Genomic DNA, 24506 nt, shown 5'->3' on the forward strand with positions numbered 1-24506 from the left:
ATTTTCGACTTTTTAAGTCTTTCGACTGCTATTTCTGCCTGTTTTATTCTGTTATTACCTGTTTTTACTGTTTTTAATAGTTTGAATTGTTTGTTGCACTTGCTTGTTTAAGTTTTGCTTAAAAGTTAAACAACAGGCTAATACACTCAAGTGTACTAGCTTTTGATAGCAATTAGTCGAAAAACACAGCATTTATTGTATTTTCTGCCTATCTGAAAAAAAAATCTTGAAAAAAAAAAAATACTCTTGTTTTCCATACCTTCCTAATAGTTTGTTCCAGAGATCAGATTTTGCTGATCCCTGGGGTTTGTCTTGGTTCCTGTGTTTCTCCATTTTCCTTGTTTGGTCAGGGGGAAGTTTCTTTACTCACCAGTGAGAGTGGGGAGTACTGAGCTGCCTGTTTGTCCTCAGAGGAGTGGTTTAAGGCAGTAACTTGTAGTTTATTGGCCATTTTGGGTCATTTCCTGTCTTTTCCAGCCCCCTGCTATAAAGCACGCTTTAGAGCGCATTAGCGCGATTTAGCGCGATTTAGAGCGGAGCTACTACCGTTGCACACTAGGGCAGCGCCGGTTAAACCAGATTTAAACTATTAGGGCTACCTAAAGTCCACTCTTCAAATTTTCCCTTAAAACTACCTTCCTCAAAGTATACTACGGTTCTATTTAGTGTATCCTATAACTATAAATTATCTCTACTTGACTCCCAAGTATACTATTCTCTATCTGTATAGCCAAGCACTTGCTCCTACAGTACTTATCACCTTGATACAGCACTCTTGTTATAGAAAGTACCCCAAAAAAGCAAACCCCATTTCTCGGTCACCCACATCCCCCAGAACCTTTTTTTAAGTTTTTCTGTCTATTCCTTCTAGCATGTCGAGGATCAGTTGCTAATATCCTCTCCTGCTCAGCTGGTGAACCTGGGAATATTGAGGCAATGTTACAATTGCCTCATGTACACAGACAACCCTCTCCTCCTCCCACAAAACACAAATACATGCGAGAGATGCAACTATACGGCCAAACTGGAGGCTGAGCTCTCTCAACATAGGACTGGCAAGACCAGACAGGAGGAGATGGTAACCACACACACTACAGACCCAGTCTCACATAACACCATCACAACCTCAAATCATACACATAAACACACAAAGACATACTCGGAGGCTCTGATCAAAAATCTACCAAAACAGCAGAGGCCACCAAAGCAGACACCCAAACAACTACCACCTCAGAACACAACACCTGCAACACATAGACCACACAGTCAGAGTGTCAAGCAGTCACAGCCCTTAAGGCCAAACACAATGCCAGACACACTAGTCATTGGTGACTCCATAGTCAGACACACTGACGCCCGGGCCACCAGACTGAGTAAGGAGAAGGTCACAGTAAGCTGCCTGTCGGGTGCTAGAATCCGCCACATAACGCATGCACTCAGGTCTCTCAACAGCAGGTACAAGTATGACTCAATCATTGTCCACGCTGGTGTAAATGACCTGAGACGTACCTCCTTGGACTACATGAAAAGAGACATAGAGGAGCTCTCTGATTATGTAGCCCAAGCAGGTATGACCCTGACCTTGAGCAGTATCCTACCTTCACCAAGAATGATGCCACAATACAGAGATAAGATGATCAGCTTTAACAATTGGCTTAAACTCTGGTGTCATTCAAAGGGGATCCAATGTCTGTCTGCCTGGGATAACATGCTGGACAAGCCACGCTGCTTTGCAAGGGACGGCTTGCACCTGTCACCCCTGGGATTCCAGATTTTGGCTAAGGCTCTTGCCACCCCCATAGTGCCTTTTTTAGGCAAGGCTCAAATTCTAAACCTACCACCCTAGAACACAACAAAGAAAAAAAACTAAGGGTAATGCTGCTCAATGCCAGAAGTCTCAACCTCAAGATGCATGCACTCGAGGCCCTTCTCAGTATGGAGAACATCGATGTCTGTGCTGTGACAGGAACCTGGTTCAAGGCTCCTGAGAGCACCCCAGCACTATCAGGTTTTACCTCATATCATGCGTTCCGGCCCCAAAATCCTGACAATACCAAGAAAGGAGGGGGGGTATCCATATTCATCAAGGACACCCACACCTCAAGATTGGTGGCAATGCACGATGCATCGGAAACCATCCAGGTGCAATTAACCATAGGCAAGACTGCTCTGCAATTTGTAGCATGTTACAGGCCACCCTCGCAAACTCAGGAACCTCACATGGCCTTCCTGAAAACACTGGTGGGGATAAATGTATCTCCGAACACCATCATACTAGGTGACTTCAACTACCTTAATATAGACTGGGAACACTACTCAAGCCCAAACACTCTAGCCCAAAAGTTCCTGGAATTCATAAACTCAAATGCCATGGAACAACTAGTCACCATCCCCACAAGAGGAGAAAACATACTTGATCTCATCATCACGAACATGGGAGCACAATGTTCAACACCGGAAGTATACCCCTCACTGGTGAGATCAGATCACAAACTAATCTCGCTGGAGGTCCATATCCTGCCCCCACCCGAAATGAAAAAGACCACAGTAAAGAACTTCTCGAAAGCCGACTTCACACTTCTAAAGACAAGTGTGGTCTCCTTTAAGGCCCCCGAGCTGGCGGTAAACATTACTCAAACCGCTGAATCACTTACAAATGCCTTCTACAAGCACCTGCAGGGCTGCATGGATCAGGCAATCCCAAGCAAAACAAAGACTCTTTGTACCAAAGGCAAGCGTCCAGTCTGGTGGACCCCAGCCATAAACAAACTCTACAACAAAAGGAGAAAGCTACTACAAGATAGAGCAAAATCCTTAAAAGGTAAGACACCGCTGATCACTATAAGTAAAAAGCTAAGAGCTCTCATAAAATCATCCAAAGCTAATTTTGAGAAAAAAATAGCTAAGGACTCTAAAGACAACCATAAGGCATTCTTTAGCTATGTCAGAAACCTAAGAGGAAACTCCCAGATATGCTCAGAATTAGTTCAAAATGATATGAAGATTACTGATCCTACAGACATTGCCAACATACTGGCTGACAGGTTCAGTGCAAACTCCCCCCCTAAAGGAGAGATATCTATACCAAATGATTGTAGCCCCCCAAACATCTCTAACGCCCAGGTGAGGACTGCCCTCTCCAAGGCAAAGAACACAGCATCCATGGGACCTGATGGTGTCCCCGGCTGTGTGCTCCACGAACTCAACGAGGAATTAAACCCACAGTTAGGACAGCTGTTTAATCTTAGTCTCACCTCCGGATATGTACCCAGGGAGTGGCGCACAGCGACTGTGGTCCCACTCCACAAAGGCGGTGCCTCCACCGACCCTGGAAATTACCGTCCCATTAGCTTGACAAGCCTTATCTGTAAAGCCATGGAGAGGATCATAATGGATCTCATAAATAAAGACATAGGGAATTTGCAGACTTTGAATCCAACCCAGTTTGGCTTTGTCAAAGGCAGATCATGCCTTTTAAACTTGGTTGACTTCTTTGAAACAGTCACCAAGGCCATTGACGAGAGAAAGGCAGTCCATACAGCCTACCTAGACCTGCTGAAGGCTTTCGATACAATACCCCACTCGGGTATCATTGAAAAACTCATCAACTTAAATGTAAACCCATATATTACAAGATGGGTTGCAAACTGGCTGAGTGACAGAACCCACAGGGTCAGAGTTGCTGGCGCCATGTCAGACTCAAAGCCTGTCACAAGTGGTGTCCCACAGGGCTCAGTCCTGGGCCCACTCTTGTTTGGCATCTACTTTTCTGAAGTACAAGCAAACACAGGAGGGTTATGGCTGACAAAGTTTGCAGATGACTGCAAACTGGGCACCGTAGTCGAAAACACATCTGACACAGATATCCTTCAGAAGGGTCTCACAGAAACGGATAACTGGTGCCAGAGCCATGGCTTAAAGTTAAATGCCAAGAAATGCATAGTCATACCCTTCGGGAAAAACAAGGTTACCCCTAGCTACCATATAGGTGGCAATCCCCTGATCATAGAAGAAGTTATCAGGGACCTGGGAACCCAGGTTGACAGTAGCTTTTCATTCGACACTCATATTGCTAAAGTAGTTAGGAAGACCTTCTACATTGCCCACCTTATCATGAAGGGATTCACATCTAGATCAAGGGAGGTCATAGTCTCCCTATACTCATCACTCATCAGACCAATGATTGAGTACAATGCCCCATTCGGAATGTATCTGACCCGACACTTGCAGCAGCTGGAGAGGCCACAAAAGTTCCTCACCAAAAGGATAAAGGGTCTCAAAAATCTGTCTTATGCTGCCCGACTAAAAGAACTCCATTTATATTCAGTTGCTTACCGCTTGCTCAGAGGTGACCTGTGCCTGACATACAAGGCCATGTCAAACCCAGATTTCATGAACATGCTTCATCTCAAAAAATCTAGATCCCTCAGAGCCACAAGGGCAGGAGACTTAAACCTCGACACGGTTATTAATAGGACGTGCTGGAGGGATAGATTCATCACCCAAAGACTCCCTGTGCTGTGGAACAAAATCCTGGTTTATGTGAGGCAGAGCACCTCGCTGGCCTTGTTCAAGAGGAATCTTGACCAATGGATGGGAGATCGCAGATACACCCCAGGGGTTACCTCAGTGTCACTGCTCGACAGAGGCACAGCAAAATAATGGGCATAGTTTCTCCAAACTAAAGGGGTGGCGTAAGCCACAAAACTATGGGCTAGGCTTGTAAATGCCCTCGAGCAGATAGCCTAGTATGAACCTATGAACCTAACCTATATATGTTTCTGCTATGTTCCACCTTATCTACAGATGTATGTCCGTATATACCTATATAGATATAAATATCTGCTCACACATATGTGGATATATATATCTATATCTATCTATATACATATATATATATATATATATATATATATATATATATATATATGGTTTACTATCATTAATTCGAAAATAAAAACAAATCATGTCTTTATTGTCGAAGTGTTACATCGGAAATGAACATTTCCGAATCCACCTAACCTCGAAAACAAGGGTGTATTGTTGAAAATGTCGCTCGCGACATTTACGGCAATACACAGCAAACCCAACCTTCCCATAACCACCTACCTACCTAACCGACACACACAGTTAAGCAGGGGGGCTGCCCCCGTGGGGGGCTGTGCCCCCCACACCCCCCCTAACTTAATATTCCAACTCCGAGATCGCACTTCAGTGAGGAAAGGGATGTATTTCCCTAACCGCACTGTACCGCGATCCGCTCCCATGAGCGTTGAATTGCGAATGCACAGTCCATTCGCAATGGCAGCGTCACATCACTCCGCAATATGAAGTATTCAACATCTGATGTTGAATACTTCATAGCCGCAAGTGCACGTCGGCATTGTGATGGCAAACCTATATATATATATATATATATATATATATATATATATATATATATATATATATATATATATATATATATATATATATATATATATATATATATATATATATATATATATATATATAGATATATATATATATATATATATATATATATATATATATATATATATATATATATATATATATATATATATATATATATATATATATATATACAGATATACATTTGTATCTGTGTAGACATTAATATATTCTCACAAACACATACATCTACATGTTGGAATACATTCTCTGTACTGTTGAATGACTGGGCTGGATGATATGTTTGTGAATACAGCACAGTTAAGTATAGCTGAGGTGGCTTAAAGGGAAATCACCCTGGGTAGGGAATGCATGGCCCTTGGTTCAAGTCTAGCAGAGGTTGTTTATTTTGTTGCTAGGCAGAAGAAGGGCTGATGGATACAGAGTGATTAAGGCACTGTAAAGCAGTTGTAAGCATGTTGTTAGTCATGGTATGTCCGTTGTGAGTCACATGTGAAGGCACCATAGATGGTGCAGGTGTCCATTTGGGAACATGGTGGAGATGCACTGTGTGCATGTATGTGCATACTGGACAGATGGCCAGGGTGGCATGACCCTGCAGCCCACTGTTATCACTGCATAGGTACTATCAGTGGCCAATATGTAGTGTACTACCCACATATTGGCTGTTGCCTAGGCATGTGTGGGCATATGACACATGGGTTGAGTGTGTGCTCTGGGTAATAGTGGGGTTGCTAACTGTGATTGGCTGGCCTTGATGTCACATGTATGGGTATGACTTTGCACCCCAACCGCACAATTAATGTACATCTGTTATCCCTGTATGGCTGACATTGTGATATAGAGTACGGCCAACATATAAAATATGCAAAGCCCCCTCCCTATTGCCCACAGGTGTCACACACGTACACCCACCACTACAGAGGATACAAGTCACACACACACACACACACACACACACACCTGTCATCTGTGATATTCAAAACTGTACCTAACTAGTTTATTATACTACAGCAGTATGTAGTTATAGTACGCGCCACAGACATTATTCCAGTACTTTTTCCCCAAAGTTGTATTTCACAATGAATGACATCAGCTGGATTACCAAAGAAAGGCATTTCAAGTGTACTGCGAGTGTTACATTTCTTTTAAATGTGTTTACCCACTGCTTACTGTCATGAAAACACATTTATACCCACTTCATTCTGGACTAAATAGAGTTATTAACAACCCTTGCAGGTCTTGAACCCTGGACCATGCACACCATAGTCACTGGACTTACCACTAAGCCATTTGAGTTATGTGTATGGCTCATGGTTTTTAGACTACACAGTTTACTACAGGTATTCCGCAGTACTGAAAATACATGGGACAGTCACTTTGTGTACATATGTACAGTACCTTTTAATGTACTGTACTTTGTAAAACTACATAGATAAGTCTACATATGTATAACTGTTTTAAATGCATACAATATATATATATATATATATATATATATATATATATGCATTTCTGTGATGTGTACACACACACACACACACACACACACACACACACACATATATATATATATATATATATATATATATATATATATATATATGTATGTATATACACAGACACATGTATAGCCATATATATAAACATCTCTGAGCACCCTTTGTGACACAGAAGGATTCCGAAGGAATTGAAGTGTACACAAAGCACAGGTAACTCTTGTATTATAACATTCAAATTTTAATTAGTACACCAGAGAAGGGACTGGTTGTTGTGTATGTGGAGTTTGGGGTGGGGACTGATGGGTAAGGAAATACACCCCAGGGATTGAGGAGTTTGGGGGGGTGATGGGTATGGAAATGCACCCCAGGGATCACTTCTGTGTCACTGCTCAACAGTGGCACAGGAAAGTAACATACCCAACAGTAGTCAATCTTGACTGTCCATTCTTTTCTATTCCTACCTACGTAATATTCTGTAGACTCTACTCACCACAGATGACTACCATGGTGTGCAGCATGTTAAAAGACATAACACATGTGTATGCCTGGCTACAGGGTAGTCACACACACACAAACACTTGCCAGTATTGTGCTTACAGCTCTTGCCTATGTAAAGGTTACTAGTAGAGTGGTAAGCAGTTGGGGGATGTGGCATAGAACCCATACAATTACAGTTAATCTGATTTTGTGTCTGAGCGGCGTGACATCACAGGAATGATTACTTGGAGTGGGGAGGGGGGAGGGTGATTTAGCAGATGACAAGGATAAAGGCCAGTGCAAAAGGTGCTTTCTCTTTGGAAAGCAGTAAAACCAACGGTCATGACAGGATACAGACACAAACACACACACACACAGTTGCTAGTGGTGAGATCAGAACTCCTGCCTTCCTACAGATCACAATTACAGTACTACACAGTTACAAGATGCACCACAGAAATTACACAGTTCCAGGCAGTCAGAATCTCCTTCTAAGATTGAGGACATCAACAGGGATACTGACAGTTAAGATGTACATATCTGTAAATCTGTGTGTTTAAAGTAGGATTCCATTACAACCTGTATGCCCAAACAAGACATATCATCTGCAGGTAAGACATAGGTAGGCCTGAGAGGTGTATTTGTATCACAACAAGCCCTGTACTGGAGTATGTCCATCTGTGTAATGCACTACTACCACTATACAAGGTTACAGTGGGCATGCTCATACACTTAGAATCACAGGACTTGTTTGGATGCATTGACTCCAATCACACAATGTGATAGTGGGCATGGTCATACACTTAGTAGCACAGGGCCATTTGGGATGTACTCTGACTCCAACTACACAAGGTTATCCTGGGCATGCTCATACACTTAGAAACAAAAGACTTTCTTGGATGCACTGTCTACAGTTACTCAAGTTGACAGTGGGCACGCTCATACACTTAGTAGCACAGGGCTGTTTGGGTTGCACTCTGATTCTAACTAAAGAAGGCCACAGTGGGCATGCTAATACACTGATATGTACAGAACGTGTTGTAATGGACTCCTATTGTAAACACACAGGTTTACAGCTATGCACATCTTAACTGTCAGTATATATGCACATCATACAGGTTTACTAACAGATACCTGTATGTGGCCCATAAATTATAAATCTGCATATGTGCTGTGTGACACACATGTATGCATGTACATGAAGTACTGCCATATATATGTGAAGCATGCACAATCATACATGTGTGGAAGTGACCGACAATTGGTTAACTGGGACACACAGGTGGTAGCAAAGTACAGCATGTGTCACACACATAGCTGCCCTGAAAGGCATACATTGATATCAGGTTGTGGACAGTGGCATCATAGTTGGAACAGTGGCATGTGCAAACATAATATGTGAGACTCATTGTCTAATGATACTGAGGTGTAGGTGTCAAGATCACCTCGGCCGCCTGTGTTAGCAGTTGTCATTATTAGCAGGACTGTTCCACTAAGTATATCTCACATTGGTCATCTACACAACATCTGCTGCTGTCTGTCACCTTAGATGTAGCATATGATACCAAGCACAATACTGCCACTCACAGTGATGTCATGGTACAAGTGGCAACTGCTTCACCAATACAATGAGCCAATGTCCTGCTGTAATTATGAGGCTGCCCAGTGTCTCTCATTCTGGGATGACATGAGTGAAAGAAGACAAGCCTTTGTGACATATCACATGCAGCCATCATTCAAGGGAGTGTGGATAATATCTAGGTTGCATTTACCCATATAGTATCATTCCAAGGCAAATGTCCTAAACACAGAAGAATCACCCTGACACCTAAAAGACAATTGCATTGAATGCTTATGCTAACCAGTGCTAAATGTGTGGCTTTCATAATCCCCTTGCTCAATGTAGAACCTACAATGGGGAAAACTGACATCTGTGCAATGAGGAACATCTGGTTGAAGGCTCTGTAGTGCACAATAGCACTACCACCTTTTAACTCAGATCCAAACTTGTGGGCCATAACACTGGTATGGACCACTCCAGGTGGTGGTGTCCCCATATTCATAAAGGGTACTCACAAGTAAAGACCACTACTCCAACATAATTCATCACAGATGAGTCAGGTACAGGTGACAGTGGCAAAAGCTGCATTCTAGCTTGTATCCTCATATACATAACCCACCCTGCCCTCTGACTACCAACACACATCCATAAATGTGGTATGAAATAGTATGGTACAACAGAAAATAACTTTCAACTGGTGGACTGTACCTAGCCCTACATCAACTATGCAAAGTACCCATGTACTGACACGGTTGCATAATGTGTTATGCAATTTAATAATACCACTGTTTCTAACCAGGTCAGTTGTACACATACCAGGTCCCTTGGATGTTGTCAGCAGTAACACAGTTGACTGTTGCTATACACCAGTAAACAACACCCTCATGGTCAGATATGACCTAGACATACCTGACCTGGATATGTACATCCCACATTCATACACCATACATGTAAATATCATAACTGTTGTTATTCTTTGTACATACAGGTGGTTACATTCATTATACACATGCACATGGAAGATAGGTCCATGGCTGCTGAATGCTAACAGTGCATAAAGTTTGATATCTATGTTGACAGAGGTAATAATCCCTCTCTACTGGTAACCCATGGCACCTGTCATATCATACAACAATCCATGTGGCATGTATGTCATTAGACATGTCCACCAAATGCAATGCCTACAAACATACACAAATAACAGGACCATAGGCCTTACATACATGACCTATATTGACAGACTCAGGGAAATACAGCTATGCTCTGTATGTTCCTGAGTAGTAACAGGTGATATGTCCATGACTTGTACAGCCTTGTGTGACCCACAGCTCCTACATATACCCCATGTCAACAATTTCAAGCCATGCATGTTGTATGCTGTCTGGACATGCACCCTATTAACACAATAGCCACAACATGCTGAGGTGAGATGTTCATAAGTCACAGACCTCACACATGCTTGAACAAGTGTAATGCCTAGCTCAAACAGAGCACATTGCTGGCCCTATTTCATAATCATGAGGTGTGTGTGGCAAATATGAGGTGTGTGCGACAAATATGATGTGATCACTGTTGACCATTAAAATACCCTGGCAACACAGTGAAACTGCTAACTCACTGTTTGTGGCATCATGACATGGAGTATTGCTGTGTGTGTCACTTGCTAAAATGTGCTATTGGCGTAAATGTCTACTTAGCTACTCAGTAAAGGTGGTTGTGTGTCGTACCGGTACATGAATACAACATCCAATATGGTGTAATGCTCAGCTAGGTTTCACACATGGTGTAGGGAAGGTGTGGAATGTATCCTCTTGACCTGATAGTCCACTTACTGATGGAGACTGCATATGTGTACATGTATTGATGTGTGTTTAGATTCCATGTGTGTGGAGTGACTGATGTTTGAAGGTGATCGTTGTCTTAGTACAGGCAATGCAGCCTCAACATTGCCAAATGTATATGGTGATATGCTCAAAGTACAGTAAGCTGTACTTTAGGTATGGACAGATGTTTGGACATAACTACTAAGTGGTGGGGCTACTTTGCAGACGGATGATTATTGAAGACAGCTCGCAGGTGTATTTAAACCATTCCTACAATAACCTGTGTAACTGCTAAGCTCTGGTGTTGTTAATTGAAGGGGAAGACACACACAGTAGAATGCAGTAAGGGTGACATTGAAGGCAAACCTCCTGACACCTGTAACAGAAACACCTCCCCTGTGCATATATTGTGCATATGCCAGCACAGTTGCCGAAGGTAAAAGTCAGTAAGCTTTGTAGCAAGTGCAATAGTGCTGTAACTCTATAATACCTATCATGAGATAGGCAGACGTTTGATTCCCAGTACTGGCAAGTGTGGGTCTGTATGCATCCATATGTGTCACGTATAGTGGGGAAAACATCCCTAATGTTTTTTACTCTCCTGTACACTGTTGTAGACATCTGTACAGAGTGAAGAGTAGAAAGCAAGACATAGGCAGGGGTGTGAATCTCACACATGTCAAGTGTCTGTATGTGTGTGACTTAGGTGTATAACTTTGTGAATGCCACAGTTTGTGTGTGTGTGTGTGTGTGTGTGTGTGTGTGTGTGTGTGTGTGTGTGTGTGTGTGTGTGTGTGTGCGTGTATGGCTGTCTGATCCCTGGAGTGAGGCTGTATTTTACCATACTCAAAAGATAAACCCCCCTCCCCACATCCACTCACTGCAATCTAGTATCCCTGTTGATGTCATCAAACTTAAAAGGGCATTCTAACTACCTGTAAATGTGTAAGCCCTGAGGTGAGGCTTATTTTACCATAGTCTACTGATCCCCCTCTCCACATACACTCACCACAATCTAGTATCTCTGTGGATGTCCTCAATCATAGAAGACCATTCTGACTGCCTGCAAATGTGTAATCTCTGTGACATGTATGGTAACTGTGTAGTACTATAATAAAGATTTGTACATGGGCATGGGGTTCTAATTCCAAGACTGGCATTTGTGCATGTGTCAGAGTGTGTGTTGATGTGTTGGTGAATCCCTGAGTGTGTGGGTGTGTATGTGTGTTTGGATCCTGTAATGAGAGCGGGTATAATTGCTTTCCAAAGAGAAACCACCTTTTCAAATGGCCTTTACCCTTGTCATCTGCTGAACCACTCTTTTATCTCCTCCCCGCTCCGGGTAACTATACCTGTTATGACATCCAGTATGGATGTGAGGCTCTGGCCACAGTAGCTTACTACACAGCTATCATCCTCTTGGACCATTATATCAGTAAACATGTTTGAAACTTGGGAGATTATAACTGTGATGTGGAAGCTATGAAGTGCATGCAGGTATTGTCATACAGACCTGTGAGTAATCTAATGTTACATATGGGGCACTAACTGAAAACACTGACATCCCCCTTGTAGTCTGTATGCACACATTTTGCACATACAATAACACCTGCAAGAGGAAGGCAGAACATCAAGATCAACATACAGTTACTGGTGTTACACATGATATATACTGTCAACAGTACAAAATGCATTCTGAAACTCTAGTACATGGTATGTCTGCTACCTGTCAACAGTACTCAACAATGGTAATCTACAATTGTCTTCCTAGTGTGTTCACCCTGTGCATCAGACCATATGACCATGTCCCTGCACCAATGGTATGGATGACAGGGATGCGGCACAGGCATCACAATATGCACAGGGTGATAATGTTTGCCAGAGGCCTGGGCTGCACCATTGGATGACATCATGTGTGTGGACTAAGGCCTTTTATCTCATTGGGTGTGTGTGGATGTTATGCGTGTGTGTGTTAAGGTGCTCTACATTTGTTTCTGGTATGTGCGTGTATGTATGCACACTGGGCTGGCATGTAGCTGGCCTACACAGGGGTATTATTGACAGCTGCAGACTGCACAGAGCAGGTTGTACAGTTCATGGTGTCCAGCCACGGCCACGTGACCTGTACCTGCCAGGGGGTGCATGGCCACATCCAGGCAGAGGTCCAGATTGGGTACTGTCTGATGACATGTCCACCAGAACCGTGTCCCTGTTGGAACCATCCAGGACCACATGCATGTGGCCTGCTGTGTCCTGATGTGGATAGCACAGCATCAGCTGCACTGCTACTGTGACTGCCACTATGGGAGCGGGCATGTGAAGTAGCATGTTCACATACACATTCAACAGTTGGTGTAGCTGGCCTACGTCCATGTGCCCATGCCTTACTCATACCAGATGTTCTAGCACAGACATTCCATGCTCGAGGATCAAAATGCCATGGTCAAGGACTCCCACAAAGTCACACAATCGTCCATCCAAAACATCTGCAAGCTGATGGTGACCATTTGCAATTGTCTGGATGTTGTCAGTTAAAGAACATATAGCAGCCCTCTGAAGCCTCAGACCTTCTCTTTTGTTTGATTCAAAACATGCCCGTGTCTCCATTACAGCCTGAAACTTGTGTCTGGTGAAACCAGCTGACGTGTTATGCCTTGCAGGGGCATGTCAGCCAGAAGCCCCCCTACAAGCAGCCCTGGGCACAGGCCTGTGTGGGACATTGTCAGTCAGTTGGCTGGGATCCTGGTGTGCAGACACACCTTCCATAGTCTTCACACTTTCCTGTTCCATGCTACCACCCACCACCTGTCCTTCCACTATATCTACTGGTGATGAGGTATGTGTAGGTATGACAACTGTGTGCAGGGATGAGGGGGATACAAGTGGAATGCCAACCAATGGCACAGATTCAGCCCCTGACAACCCTGCCTGTGCCTCAATCATACTTTCATCATCACTGCTAGAGTCTGTGGGGACACTAACAGCAGGTGGACCGCAGGAGGTGAACACATCTACCTCAACACCTGTGATGGGCAGACTAGAACTGTACATTCCCAGTTATACATCACAGTACAGACACACAGAGACAGACACTCAGGCAGACACACAGACAGACACAGACAGACACAGACAGACATAAACAGACGCATGATATGGCATACAATGGCATGCAACATGCATGTGATATGGCAGAAGGAATTCAGCTAAGACAATTATAGTGGTAGTTATCATACATCCCTGAGGTACACACAGCAGCATGCATGTGTTATGGCAGAAGGCATGCAGCTTACACAATTATAGTAGTAGTTAGCATACATCCCTGTGTTGCACAGTTTGTGTTAGTAGGTTATGCCCCATACCTGCAACACAATGCATGCACTATGCACAGTTGCACCACACTGCCATGTTTTGTGCACCATACCCCACATCATTACACAATTATAGTAGTAGTTAACATACATCCCTGTGTTGCACAATTTGTGTTAGTAGGTTATGTCCCATACCTGCAACACAATACATGCACTATGCACCGTTGCACCGCACTGCCATGTTTTGTGCACCATACCCCACATTGTTACAGACCATCACTGACCTGGGTAAATCTGCCAGTGATGCTTTGTGTTGTCCACTGCCCCTATGTGTGAGGAGGACATGAGCAGAAGGGTATTTTGAGTGAATACTATGCCTGCCAGAGCCCTAGCTTGCATATCTCCTCATAAACAGTGCATTTCTGTTCAACATTATTCCACTTACCACTGAGCTGAGTCTACAGACAATGTGCATGTACACATATGCTTGACATGGCTGTCCTTACTTTGCAATGGTGCCACAGACCAGCACAGGTTAACAGTACACTGGCCTGATGTGTGGCATATGATTTTGCCAATCACATGTAGTATGACATGTCTTCTGCTGAAGTGAGGACTGACATGTATACATGCATAACACAATGGTGCCCTTTCAAATATGCAGTGAGGTACTGGTGTCCCAATGCTGGGGTGTGTTATATTAGCATGGACCTTCAGCTGATGCAATGTTGTCAGTCCGCCCTACAGATATACAGTGACATACTGCACATTGAGCTGATGGGCATAGCCATTGCAGGGCATCATGTGGCTTCATTATTGCTGTACAGTGTGAGTTACACACACAATTCATAGCCATGACTGTGTTCAGATACAATAAATATCTAATGTGGAATGCGACCCACGTCACTGAAGTGTATACACACTAAACCCTAATGTGGAATGCGTAACACAGGTCACTGAAGAGTATACAGATGACACCTCTGCACATCTGCAATCATATCGTGGATGCTTGGCAACTATGCCCAGACATGGGTAACTTTGCAGTATGCCATGTTCCAAATGCCATCTGTGTACCTCACACACATGAGGAGCAAACATGCCAGTGATGTCTGACACCAACAAGGTGAATGTACTATAACTGTGGCCTGCTGTGGTTGTATTTGTATGTTGTGCAACACATGCATGTATTTGGATACTGTATATGTTAAAGCTTTCATGTCATGACACACTCAAAATGTTCAAGACATGTTTTATGGTGCTTTGATGTCATGCCTACACAAGGTGTGCACAGCCCTGTATGATGTTTAATGTGTCACATCTGCAATATAATCATTACACAAAGGCCATAGTTGTATTGTGTTGAGCCAATGTACAACAGGGTGTACACACATGTACATACCTTCTACTGTGTGTGTGTTGCTTCATGTCTCTGGCCATCCTCCATGGCCATGTGTAAACATGTTTTGTCCAATGGTTGTGATGGACATCTATTTCATATGTCATTGTTGTCCCATATGACATACACCTGTAGATGTCATATGCTCCACTGAGGACAGGTTTATGGAGACAAAGGGTGGTCTGTTTGGGGTGTGAGATATCATGTTTTGCAGGATAGTTAACCAGTGTTGCAGTCAGCCCACAAAATGTCATGGACATGTTAGATAGCAGATGACATTGTGTGACATTCATAGCAAGGGTATACTATGCAAGGGTGACTTCTGTTGGTTTGCCATAATCCAGCTCCAAAACATATAGAGTGTGTGCACACATATGGTCTCTGTATAGTACTGTTTGTATTCCCCACATGTGTGATGCTGATCTGTAGTACATGTCCCTACAGTGAACCACACCTCCACCATTGTATTTACAGCTGTCCACACATCTGGCAATGATAGTTTGTAAGGTTTAGTGTAGGTGTTTCATAAAGTCTTTAAATATTCCACATGGGTAACCACTGTGATGCATTGCAGGTCTGACCTGTATATATTAACAAGATCACCATACATTATGTGTACATGTGTTAAATGGCCACATGGCAGATAGCATTCATTTAATATGATCTGTGCGTTATCAAGCCTGATAAGTAAAACAAACTCACCAGCAACAGGCTGCTGCCACTGCGAAACACCAGAGGTACCTAAATAGGAGTGTCAGAGCAGTATTATCATCATCCACACCTGTGTGATAGCTACAGCGTGCAATGTGCATGTTGGCACATAAGCCAGTACAATAGACTATGCTATGCAGTATGCACATCTGTGCATACATAGAGTAGTAAACTATAGCATGTGGCTTGTGTACATACATGCCTTGCGTATGATGTTAAGTTAAATAGTGTACAGTAACACATGTATCTATATTAAATATACTTGTGTTATATGTGCAGTAGTGACTTACTGTCCAACTCCTGGCTCAGTGATTGTGAGACACCCACCTCCACAATACCAGTTGAAGCTTGTGGATGGAGTTCTGCAGGTCTCCCAAGATTGGACAGGTGCTCCTCAATATGTGTGAGTGGGGCTGGGTGAGTGGCCCCCACCTGTTGCAACTTGCTCCCTGGCAATTGCATTCGCATGCTGTTTTGCCCATCTAATTAAGTTGGTGCAGTGTCGGCGCACCTGCTGATAGGTGCGAATGTGGCTGCCAACATCATTTACTCTCCTGCGAAGTTCCTCCCACTGGGCATCCTGGTACTGTGCATCCTGTGGCATGTGTCTGAAAAGTGTCTCATGGTTGTCAAGTAGGTATGGAATGAGGACCTCATCCTCGATGCGGCTGTACGGTGGCTGGCTGGCAGGCATGTGCCAATACCTGGCAGACATTATGATGGTGAAAGGTCACAGTAAGTCACATAGTAGTACAGACGTACAGCTGCACATAAATGTGTATCACATTTATTATAATTACAAATATGGGTTTGCAAATCTGCATGCCACTAACACCACTGACATGTTTAACTCACACACATTGGACACTTACTGGTGATTTCATGTTATCACCATATATGTGTGTGTCAAGTTATGACATTGCTCATACTCCATGTGGATGTTGTCTTGGTGTGGGCATGTCTGTTGCCAGTACTGGTGTCTTTACCTATTAACACATCTCTGGATGTGTTGACATTAATGCAAGAGACCTTAATGCTGTGTATATGTCACATATGTAGTCATACACAGCCTTAAAGGACATGACATGTGACCCTGCAGACTTGCTCACAGCAAGTTGTACATGTATGTGTTTTCCATATACATCTACATGGCACTGTACAGCAGTATAGCATCTTGCCATGTATTACCTGTGTTGCACACGTGAAACATATGGGACAATGGCTAGCTTGATGGTATTTGCAGGGTTGGATATCAACTATAGCATGTATGGTCATAGTGAACAAGTAGGCTATATGCCATGGGCCATGCATGAGCATAGCCTGAAAGATTACCTAGCTGTAGCCAACAGACAGGTAACTTTCAGTGGCCAGTTCAAGCAGTGCCACAGAACTGATCCACAGGTTTACTGAGATATTTGCCATGTGGTCATCACACCATGTCTCAAAGAGGGGCAATGTGTAGCTATGCTGAACAGGGATGCATAATATGGCAGGAGTAAGTAAAGTGTATGGGACAGGGATCTGTCAGGCATGTTATGATCCTTGTACTAGACAGGTGCATGTCCATGAAATATGTATTTATTTGAAATCAGGATGTGTAAGTGTAGCATGTCCAACATCTCTAGGTTGGACATGGCTTTATTCAGGGTAGGCATCATGCTACATAGTGGAACTAGGGCTTGGGAAGGCCAGTGTAGGCCACCTGAACATGGCCCCTCACTGACACTCTTCAAGAGAAACCATGAAGAGTGGATGGGGAATGGTAGATACACCCCAGGGATCCCACCATTGGCTCTGCTTGACAGAGAGACAGTTAATTAATCAATGGGGTGGCAAAAGCTGACACATTCTGGCTGGGCATATGAATGCCCTCGGGCAGTTAGCCTAGTACCTACCTATGAACCTATGAACCTTTACATACAGTAGCAGTACATGCTGATAGCTTAATTTACTGTTCAGGTGTTGACTTACCTTGTGCCAAATGCAGTTGTGTGTGCAATAGTTGTGGGCTGCCTATGTTGGATGCACACAGTAGACTGCCTATACATGACAGTTTACAGGTAGTCTTGTGGGTGTCCCATCCATTGTTACTGTGTTTGCAGGTGGAGAAAGTTGTCAGTCCCTAGGTGCCTACACTGTCAGTGTGTGTGCTACACGTTCCCTTTTTGTCAAGGCATGGGAATACTGGGCATGCCTCCATCTGCCTACAGGGGCTGGCTCAGGGGACTCATGGTCTGAGTCCCTCTGTGCCTGTGGGGCCCTTGGCAATGGTGGTGGGCTATGAGGGCCTTCACCATTCCATCCCTGCTGCAGCTGTTTTCGCAGGATCATATTGTGTAGCATGGCACATACTATGAAGATGTGGGAACATGTGGCTGGAGAGTACTCCAACGCTCCACCGGATATGTCCAAGCAATGGAACTGTTATTTGAGCATCCCAAACAAATGCTCTATGATGATTCTGGTTTGTGTGTGTGCCTCATTATGGAGTTCTTGCATGGGTGTGTCTGCATTTCTGATGGGTGTCATCATCCATGGTTCCAGTGCATAGCCAGCATCCCCCACCAGATGGCCATATGGGATGTCCCCCCCTGGCAAATGCCTGATACAGCTGTGAGGCATGCCAGATGTGGGATCATGATAGCTTCCAGGGCTGCCAGCACACACATCCATGATAATGCCCTGGCATTGAACACAACATGGCAGTTGATGGAGGGGTTTTCCTTGCCGTTTATGTAGTGCCTACCCTGCTCACTGGGTGGTGACTTGATGTGTATGTGCATGCAGTCTATTGCACCCAGTACCTCCGGGTATTCTGCCACATGGTGGAAGAGACGCATATTGCTGGCCAACTCCTCCTGCATTTGGGGGAAGTATATGTGCTCACTGGCTTGTGGTAACATAGCATCCAGGATCTGGTGGAGCACCCTGAATGCTTATGCCTGTGAGATCCCCATGATATCCCCAGTTGGCCTTTGAATGGTACCTGTGGCTGGTATTCTCAGGCTTACACATATCTTCATATCCAATGGGATGGGTTCCCCTCTGTTTGTTCTGGCTCTGATGTGTGGCCGGCACAGCTCCACAAGTTGCTGTAGGGTGTCCCTGTCCACCCTGTAATGCTCTACTATCTCCAAATCATGTAGCCCCTGGTAGGTTACCCTAGGTCTGAAAACTCTTCTCCTCCTCTGGTGCCTGTGGTGGTTGTCAGCATCATCCTCCTCCCTCCTCACCACCTTCAGTCTCCATCACATGCTGGTGGATCAAAGCAATGGCAGCCCCTAACATGTACATATTAAAACTTCCTCATTTGTATACACCAATAGTGCAGTGTGTATGGGAAAACACAAGTGTGTGTGTGAGGTGCATTCACACTTTATACTATTGTGCGATAGATGCTGCTGATGTAATTGGTTGTGTGTGAGCAGTTCCAGCTGCAAGGTATCTTACTTATTTTATTTATTTTTTATTTTATTTATTTATCATTTGTTGACCGGGAAAGTCCGACTAGGTTCCACAGAGCCTGTTTTCAGCAGAGGCCCGGGGAGAAATGCTCCAGATGCATGTCTTTGGAATGTGGGAGGAAACCGGAGTACCCGGAGGAAACCCACGCGAACACAGGGAGAACATGCAAACTCCACACAGAAGGCACCCCAGCCGAGAATCGAACCGGAGAACCTCTTGCTGTGAGGCAACAATGTTAATCACTGCACCACTGTGCCGCTCATTGATTACTGCAAGTGTGGGGACTGTAGTGTGGAGTTATGCTTGCCTGGCTTGATTCATCTGTTGCCCTTTAATTCTCTTTAAAAACTAGATACCCTTACATTGTCAGGCATGCATCCACCTGCCATCTTTATTGCCTTGTACTTTCCCTACCCAGTCGTGTGTTGCAAAGTGTGTTATGTAGCTGATATAATGCAATTCTACTTTGTTCGGCTGTGACACTTTACTGTTTTCTTTGCAGTACTGCCCCTCCCCTTTCCTGTTCTGTGGGTAGCTGCTAGCAGCCTTGTTAGATGTTGTCAGTGGTCCACTGTAGGTTTCTAGGTGTTAATTGCTCATTTGTACTCCAAATTCCCTGCTGCAGCATTTCCTTATTTTTTTCATATATCCTTCCTGTTCCATCTCTGGTGCACGCCACGCATACCCGTTTACCGGGTTTAAGTGCATTTTATTCTCCATTCACATGCATACTCGGTTACCTTTTGTGCTCTCTCAGCTAGCTAAAGCTAGTTAACACACCCCTTTCCTTTAGCTTTGCTTAGCTGTGGGCAAACCGGATTGGCATTGCTCCAATGTGCTTACAGCAAAGATGACACACCCCTCTCTTGTTGTCATCTTTATCTCATGGTCACACCTCGGTGTTATAACACTATGCCATGAGGTTCATCCTTACACCAGGGGGGAATCTGTGATTCAGTATAACTCCTCTCATTTGCATTAAATTGCCTACTAATTCCTAGAAACCGTGCATAACAATAACACAGCCTCTTAGCAACCCTTGCGCCATGGTGTGGTGTAACATGCCTGCCATTGACTATTATGGGGAAATCATGCTATGTGTTGCAGTTTTATTTTCTTTTTTTCTATTTTTCTTACTATCCCGTTTGCGTGCCACTGCCCTACGCTTTAAACTTTGCGATTAGTGTGAGAACAAATAATAATGTTAATTTTACATTTTGTACATTTTTGTAATGCCAATGGCTATATATTTAGCCATTGGCATATATTAACAATATAATACATGTGTTTGGCAGGCTGACGTGGCTCCAATTTTGTGTTTGCAGTAATGTAAACCATTTTTTACGGTTTACATTTCTGCATGCTTACACTACGCTTGCACCACTTCCTGGATCACTAACTACCCTCATTTGCATGATACACTGCTGCAAATGGGGTGATTAGCATACACGAGCCGAGAGCTGTGCCGGCGTAGTGTACGCAGGTAGTGCATGTGAAAACAGCTCATATCTGCATCGCTTGGTGGCCATATTTGGTGTTGGAACATCAACGCTACTACTGCACCTGGCGCAAGCTTCGTGAATCCCGGGGAGAGTGTAAGCTTCGAAGTTGAATATATGAACATATATATGAAGTGAAAAACATAAAATCATAAATGCCTTGTTTAGGCATGTGGAACAGCATGATGATCATTTATAGTATTAGATAAGGTTGAAAGGAACCCAGGAGGGGTCCCTGGACCATATTACTGGAAAAGCAAGAATTAATTTGGCAGTTGAAGCTTAATTCAAACAAATTCCCAGGGTTGAATGATAATCTAAGCATAAAAATGGCATCTACAGCAGATGATCGAACATTTAGTTAAGCGAATTACTAAACATCGATCACTAATAACCTCACACACAAAACATCGAACAGCAGCTTCCACTCAGGGAAACAATGCCATTGCCCAACGAAAAAAAAAATAAACACAAATGAAGTGGAGGGGCATAGCCCCCCACACCCCCCTAACTAAATACACCAACTCTGAGATTGCTCCACATTGAATAAAGGGCAAAATCCATGCTACAACCAAATGACTTGTTTCTCTGAGTGGAAACTGCCATTTACGGTTTTGTCTGTTCGATTATTAGTGATCGGTGTTTAGTTATTCCATTAACTAAACATTCGATCAACTAATATCAACCCTAAAAATGTGCTTAAATGTATTTTTGTACATATTGTTGTAATTAATTTTATTATGTATTCTTAATGGGCCGGATAAACGAAGGCTTGCACGGAGTCTAAGAGTAGAGTAAGACTCCATGCAGCCAACATGCCTGCCGAGCGATCGAGGAACAGCCATTAGGGGCGTGCAAGAGAGGTCCTAAAACGACTTTTACACGTTCAGGGCTAGGATATGCAAATTACCTCAATTGCTGGTGAAAGCTATGGAAATGAGGTAAATTTGCAATCCAGGAAACCCGAACCTGTCCGAGTAAGAGTAGTGTTATTTGCAGAAATGTACTCCGTTGACAATTGAATACCGTTCTGCAAATAGCAAAACGGAGCCATGTCAGCTCCAAAAAAAGGATGCATCCGGATGAGGAAGCATGCCAATGGGCAAAAATATGGCCACTGGCAATGTTCACCGATGCAAAATAAAAATAAAATAATTTTTTTTATCCCGATCTCCGAAGTTTAAGCATAGCGCAGCGCCACGCAAACATGCTGCGCTCTAAAAACCAGAAAACCAATAACTAAAATCCACAAATATGGATTTTATTGTAATTCTGAATGTACAATGCAAGGGAATGGCAGGCTGAAGACAACATGGTTACCGAGTAGAGGTTGCTAAGGGAGGAAGCTCAGTCTAAGAGATGGAACCAAGCATTAGTAGGCAATCCTATGCAAATGAGGGTAAGGATAGTGAATCCCAAGTTTACATAGCAAATGAGCACAGTCAGTGGAGTGTAGGAGTAGGATAAGGGGAGTATCAGTGTAGAAGATAGGTGACATCACAAGGGAGGTATGTATGAAAGAAGTGAAGCTCATTGGAGCAGAGCAGCATGTGTTTGCTGTCAGTTACTCATCACTAGAAGAGGCGTGTCAACAGGTACCCTAGCTAAAGGCAAGAAATTGAAGGTGTATGTCGTGGATAACATTAAAGTTTCTTGTTGAAGTGCTTGCAACATGTTTGCATGCGGGTGCATGCCTGTATATTTGAGTAAGACTATGTGCACATGTCTGCACCTGTGTGCGCGCGTTTAAGCCAGAGTAAGCATGTCTAAGGTTGTTGAAATGTGTGTAAGCGTGTATGCACCTGTGTGTGTGCACATTTTAGCAAGAATAAGCAAGTTTTAGTCCTTGTAAGCATGTGTGCGCGTGTGTGAGCTGGTGTGAGTGTGTTTGCACTTGTGTTCATGGTGCTGCCCTCCTGAGGAAACAGAAAGGGAAAAGGAAGCACAACAAATAGTAGGAAGTTAACCAGGGAGTACTAGCAGAGCTAGCAGGTGAAAACAATCAGAATCAGGTAATTACGCAGGCAGTACACTAGCCCAGCCCAGCCCAGCACTTAAAACTCTGCAAACAACTTTCCACCATGTTTTCCTCAGAGACACTGCAACACTGCAGTAAAGTAAGAGAAGTGAAAACTTAAAAAGCTTTACTGAGACAAAAAATTTTAGGGGCTGCCATTGCTGTTATAAGGTGACATATGCAACATGCTGAGGGTGGTGACAATGCGAATGCTGCTGGACTACCCACAGTGAGGAGACGGAGAAGAGTGTACAGGCCCAGGGTAACTTATCAGGGGCTACATGAGCTGGAGTTAGTGGAGCGCTATAGAGTGGAAAGAGACCTCATGCAGCAAATTGTTGAGCTGTGCAGGCCACACCTCACACACAAAACCAACAGAGGGAAACCCATCCCAGTGGAAACCAAGGTATTTGTTGGCCTAAGAATATTAGCAACAGGTACCTTCCAGAGACCAACTAGTGATATGATGGGGATATCACAGGCATCAGCATCCAGGGAACTGCACCGGTTCCTGGATGCCATGTCAGCACATGTCGGTGATCATGTATATTTCCCCAATTACCATGAGGTATTGGCCAGCAATATGCATCTCTTCCAGCAAATAGCGGAATACCCTGAAGTAGTGGGTGCAATAGACTGCACGCACATACGCATCAAACCACCAGCCGGTGAGCATTGTAGGTTCTACTTTAACCGCAAGGGCTTCCCCTCCATCAACTGCCAGGTTGTTTGTGATGCCCAGGGCATAATACTGAATGTGTGTGCTGGCTGCCCTGAAAGCTACCATGATTCCCATATCTGGCATCTGACACAGCTGTACCAGACATTTGCCAATGGGGACATCCCTCATGGTCACCAAGTGGGGGATGCTGGCTGTGCACTGGAGCCGTGGCTGATGACACCCATCAGAAATGCACACACACCTGAGCAGGAACGCCATAATGAGGCACACTCACAAACACGAAATGTAATTGAGCATGTGTTTTGACTGCTCAAGTCACAGTTCCGGTGCCTGGACACATCTGGTGGAGCCTTGCAGTACTCACCAACTACATGTACCCAAATTGTTATGGTATGTGCTATGCTACATAATATGATCCTGCAAAAACAGCTGCAGCAGGAGCAGCATAGGCTCTGGCCAAACAGCCCCCACTATTGCCAAGGCCATCACAGGCAGAGCGTGACTCGGAGGAGGATCAACCTGAGCCTGCCCCAGTAGGTAGAAGGAGGCATGCCCAGTATGCTTTGGCCTTGGAAAAGAGGCAACGCATAGCACATACACTGGCTCAGTAGGAACCCAGGAAATGATACCTT

This window comes from Protopterus annectens, chromosome 5.part1 (genome assembly GCF_019279795.1).
Source record: "Protopterus annectens isolate FY-2018-M chromosome 5.part1, PAN1.0, whole genome shotgun sequence".
Classification (NCBI taxonomy): Eukaryota; Metazoa; Chordata; order Ceratodontiformes; family Protopteridae; genus Protopterus; species Protopterus annectens.